Source organism: Siniperca chuatsi, linkage group LG22 (genome assembly GCF_020085105.1).
Source record: "Siniperca chuatsi isolate FFG_IHB_CAS linkage group LG22, ASM2008510v1, whole genome shotgun sequence".
NCBI lineage: Eukaryota > Metazoa > Chordata > Actinopteri > Centrarchiformes > Sinipercidae > Siniperca > Siniperca chuatsi.
The window spans coordinates 19,873,113-19,879,112 of NC_058063.1; positions in this window are offsets into that span (position 1 = coordinate 19,873,113).

Sequence of the window (6,000 nt, forward strand, 5' to 3'; positions counted from 1 at the left end):
TGTTTTACAGCCTGGGAAGGCACTGTCCTCAGGGCTCATGTTGTTAGTGAACGACATTCTTCTCTCTTCTCATAATCACACACAGACCCGAAGTTCAACACCAGGGCAAGGCTCAACACAGAAACACACTGCTTTCATCACAGAAAAAAATCTCTTATTGATATCTTTTTCTCATTACTTTAAAATCTTTTTCTTATTAGCATCTTATACTATTCAATAGCATATTTTGCTGGAGCATTTGTACACACGATAGCAGTATAATTTTCAAAGCGTGTCATGCTTTGTGTGCTTTGAAAACTATATTGTTATCTTGTGTGCCAATGTTTTAATAAAATAATTTTGTTCCTTATTTGAATGAGGTTCACCTTTTGTTTCTATAATCCTTTTGAGCAGTGTTTATATATTCTTTTTATTTCATCAAGATGAAAGCCATATTTATGATAAAGCTGCAGTCATAAAACGTGCAGCACAGTTTCAGTTTTTTTCAGGACTGGAAAGATTGAGGAATTGTTTGCCTTTTTTATATAATAATTGGAGCAGGGAGCTAAAAGAACTTATAAAACTTAAAAGAAAAACTACATTTTTCCATAAGCCCCAGAGTCAGAAGTACCTCATTTATTTTTGTTTTTGTGGTATTGATCATTCTGCAGCGATATGAGTAACTTTTTACAGTTTTAAAGCAGCCTTGGGGGCAGTGCAAAAAGCACAACATTGACATTCCCTCATCTCATAAAGTCATAAAGTTGTTGTGGCAAACAGTTTGTTCAGTTGCCTATTTATACATCCATTTACACATTGCGCAACATTAGCATTCATTTGGGGTCATGTTTCTTTCCACCTGTCCAAGAGTCACTCCCCTTTCAGCTGTTTTGGTCTCTACCTACTCCTGAGGGAAACATCTGGTTCTTTAGCTGCTAATTGTTCAACGATGTTCACTTTCTTGTTGCTAACTGTCAGTCTACCGTTTGGTGCCGGGCAGGTACAGTACAGAGGATTTATTAGGGGTTTTTCACTGAAAACACGATTGATGAGAGCAGTGAGAATGACATGGTGGTGGTGTACTTAAGGCCCAAAAAATGCAATTTTGGAAAGGCCACGCCCCTCACACCACGAGTCCTGATTGAATTTTTGATACAGCATTGCAGAAGTGAGATACACGTTTCTATTATAAAATGAACAAGATCGGTCAAAAAACATCCTGTTAAAGTTACCATACACAGTACATTACTGTATAATGTATAAACATGATATAAATGCTGTCTCAACATTGATTGAGCATTGAGATGTGCAACTAAGGTATTACAAGGTGAACATGTGATGGAAATTTTTTGACTTTTACTTTACTTTTGCCCCAGTAAACCTCGCTGGAACATTTCTATCTCACAACTACACTCAAAAACTGCTTGGGGGATCATCTGCACATGTCTTTAAACAAAAGCAGAAAGGACAGGAAGAAAAGAGTTGTTCGGACTTCTCACCTCTCCCTCATCTCCCTCGCCTGTCATCTTCTCTGAGGCCATGAACCTGACAGGTGTGAAATTATACCTCTATCCCTCCTTCTCTCCTCCTCCTCTTCCCTCCATCATTCTCCCCTGACCTCGACACACACATCTGGCAGATGGTTAATGAGAGTACGAGACGGTGAATACGTGTGGGACAGGAAACTGGGCCGATATTCACAGTTTGTGCCGTGTACACTTTTGTCAAGGTGGAAAACACCTGAAACTGCATTTAGACCATCATGCAACATCTAAACGCTGTACTGAAACCCTGAGATAATGATAATGAAACATATTCATACATAGATTTGTGACATAATATAAAAATGTTTCATCACATTCAAGTCTGTTTTGAGTCTTCATTATAAAACTGATCAATTGTACAAGAGATATATCATCAAATACATCACATTGAAATCACAGACTATATTTTAACCCCCAAATTTAAATATTTTATTAACAGTAAATAACATATTTACTTATAAATAATAATAACAACTTAAAATTAATACGTGCTTTATGTACTTGCAAGTAAATAACTGCTATGAAGGGAAACAGTTAGAGAGGAACTACAATATTTTTTTTGGATTGTACACATAATGACATTGTTGGCATATGATGTTAATACAGGTGATTTTCTAATAAAACAATAATAAATAAAATCATAAAAATGTATTTTTCTGCTTAAATATGTGTCTGCTTGGATTTGTCATACAGAAGAACATACATACAGAAAATCAGGCAGCAGGTAGTATTCCAGTATACAAGTACTGGTTGGTCTCTGGGTCTCTGGGCAAAATATGATGAAGCTGCCATCTCTAGCGTGCTGTATACACTGTGTGCTTAATGGGAATGTGGAGGCAACAAGGGCCCAACAACAAAATGTTACCCCCTAACCACTGCCCAGTATGTGTTACGGGTCATTTTCAATTCAGATGGCTTTTTACCAGTTGTTCTCCCACTGGTGTTGCAGCTCTACACTTTCACTGCAGACATAGTAGATTTGTTTTGCCACTCACTTGTGGTAAGGGAGCATGTTCCGTGTGAAAAAGTGACGTCAATTCATACACTACATAAGCAACATTAATAAATCATTGGCGATCACACTTCAGGTGAAGGAATTTTTTCTGTCAGAGAGTGGAAGCGAGAACATCTACAGATTTCTCAGTTTTACTTTCCTCTGCTGCGCTCCGGTCCAGTTCAGTCTGGACAACGCACACAACAGCCGTCACTCTCTTCTCTACTTTCTCCTTTTGATTGACAGTTAATGACCATTAAGTGGAGGCCGTCAGTCTGCTAACGTTACTGGATCAAGAGCATAAATGCATGAAGCTTACACGAGTGCGTGTGTGTATCCAAACCTACGTTAACACTCATTCACAACTGCCAGCATGTTTCAGCAAGTACCAATCAAGTGTGTGTGTGTGTGTGCGCATTTGCATTAGGAAATATTTACGCATGAATGCGTCATTGCATGGGATTATGTGTATATGTGATCTGTGTGTGTCACTGTGTGCGTCACTACATAAAGCGTGCATGTGTGTGTTCCCATTATTGTCTTCCTGTTTTTGTGGAAGCAATGTGGGAGTTTTATGGGGGTATTTTAGAAAGTGTGTGTGTGTGTGTGGGTGTGTGTATCTCGCCATCCAATGATGCGTCAGCCTCCGTTTGGTAATCGCTCCAATCGATGCAGAATCAGAGGTCTTCGCCGTTCGTACGTCTTTCCTCTGAATACATGCTGCCACAGAGTTCAACCTCGGCTCTTTCCCCTCCTTTCATCCTCGCTTTTTCCATTTCTTACAGTCTCTTCCTGCTCTCGTTTCTCTGCGGTGTGTGTTATAATTCATTCATGGTCTTCCATGTGTCGCACAGCTGTCCCACAACTTAACCAAATCCTTGGCCTCGCCTTGAATCTGCAGGGATGGACGTGGACCGGCTGCTGTCGCCGTTGTTCTCTCCATGTTAAAGCTCTGTTCCTGCGTTCAGCCAGGACTGCCATTTTGTGACATGAGGACGAAGACATGGGAGGAGACACGACAGGTAACAGGCAGCAGTGCAGGTCGAACAGGTGGACCTTTTCATTTAACTTCAACAGCGCAGGTGTAATTCCCAACTTATGACGTAGTTTTTCCAATTTTTTATTTTCAGTTAAAGTTATGACCAAAATATTAACCCAGAGCTCCACTGCTGGCCATATTGTTGAGTTCAGATTTTATTTAATGCAGGTTTCTCTCCCTGCAGCAGAGATGATGAGCGGTAGGTGGTAAGCTCACTTCTTTCTAACGCCACACCCCCAGATGTTTTTCATTTTCAAACTTGCAGTCTTCAGCCCCAACTGACGCTGACTCAAGGGACATCAGTTGAGGACATTTATCAGATTTCATTAAAAATGTTTAGAAACACTCAGTTAATTAAATGCTCAACAAAAATGAATCAAAACTTCCCATCTTTTCTCTCCCTTTCTCTCTCCTCTGCTTCTCTCTTTTCATCTACTCCCCCTTATAATCATCTAATCCCTCCTTATTCCTTCTTTCCTCCTTCACTCATATCCCATCCCTCCTTCTTTTCTCTCGCCTGTGTTTTTCTATGTTTCCCTCCTTTTCTATCCTAATAGCCTTTCCTCGTTCTCATCTCTTTCACAAATTTTCCCTCTTTACGCCTGTATCTTCTAATCCCATATTCCCCTCTTCTTTTATTTCATTATCATTCCCTTTTCCTTCCAAGCATCCTCATCCTCTCATACTAACTCCCACCACCCCTTCTTTCCTTATTTCCTCCCTTCCCTCTTCTGTCCCTCCTTTCCTAACATTTTTTAAAATTTCCCTCCTTATTGCTCCCTCTTCAACACAGTACATGTCTTTTCCTCTCTTTTTTTCTCCTTACCTCGCTGTTTCTCCCTCTTCTCCCTCATATTCTTTATCATTTTTCTCCCTTTATCCTATTTTCCTCCTCCTTTCATTTTTTTCTTCATTCTCTAATCACCTTTCTCCTCTGCCTCTCCCCCATCCCATCGTTTTTTCCTCCCCCTTCTCACTACTTACATTCTCTTCCTTCACTCCATCCCCTTTTCATCCACTGTATTTCTTTCCTCCCTTTCTTTTTACCTCCCCTTTCTTTCTCTCCATCCTTACAGTACAATACCCTGTCTGTGTGACTAAAATAGCAACTCAGGTACAGTGCTGTGTTTTCCATATGGCTCCCATTCACTCACTGTGGAGAAAGACTATATTGTAGCAAACCGGGCTGTAAAAACATAACAGGGGCGACTTTTAAATATAATGAAAACCCCGCTCCTCCATTTACATCGCCTGAAGGTTGTAGTTTCACCTGGCTGTTAGAGACAACATCTTGTACCTGAAAGCTTGCAGGTTTGATCCTGGTAACATATGGACTAACGTCTAACTGAAAATGGCCCCAAAAGCCAGATGCTGAGCATCTCAACCCGGACAGCTGCTCACTCAGTGTCCTTCACCCAGGCAGATATCTACTGTACCAAACCGATGTGGAGTCAAAACTCTTGTGATGATGTTGTTTTTATAAAAGATTCGTTTTTCCGTTTGTTAAAAATGATACATGATAAGTTACAACGGATTCCAATAGGGACAAGTTTTTGAAATGGAAATAAAAATCCAAATATCCATGAATAGCAGTAGCATGCAGCGCTCGAATGTGCCCAAATCAATACAAGCACCCGCTCGTGAGCTTGACGGGACTGTTCTCGAGAACTGAGACAGAAGCAGAATGTATTTAGTCATATGTTGGTGAAAATACTGAGACAAGTACAAAGTGCTTTTTACAGCCAAATCTACGGGGGGCAAGTGTTTGATACTCCAAAGATAGAAAAGTCAAATGAGTGAGACAAGTAAATCCTTATTTCACAAAACCAACCTTTCATGATTTGCATTAAGGCCAACGTGTTATCACACACACATCCAGCACACATGAAGCATCATCAGCATTCATTTGGAGATGTATGTCTGGCCTCCTGATGAATCTAAGTCCAATATTCACTCTCTTTTTAGCTGTTTTGGTTTCCACCAACTTCTGAGGGCAAAACCTGACTCTTTAGCTGCTAAATGCTCACCAACTAGTCACTAATCTTGTCTGTTACGTGGTGCTGGGCAACTAGTGTACATTATTCAAAGCCTTTTTCACCATCTGCCTGCTGCAGCTAGAAAAGAGGTTGATGAGAGCTGGATGAGACTGGATCAAAACAGTAAAGTTGTGGGTCGGGAAACCAAAACAATGAGCTTAAAAAGGTGCTAAAATGCTCTGCAGAGCTGAGGGGAAGTGCTGAATCTGAATTAGAGCAGCTTTAAGGCGGTAGGTAACAGATAAAATGTACACACAGGTGTAGAAGTGTGACGAGGTAAGGAAGCAGTCACAAACAGTATAATATATGGATGTTTGATATGTATTTCTTCTTCAGTCCCTTTTTTTGTTTCTTTTTGTATTTCTCTTTTGCTCTGTATGTTTATTTATGACAAATCTGTTTAATCAG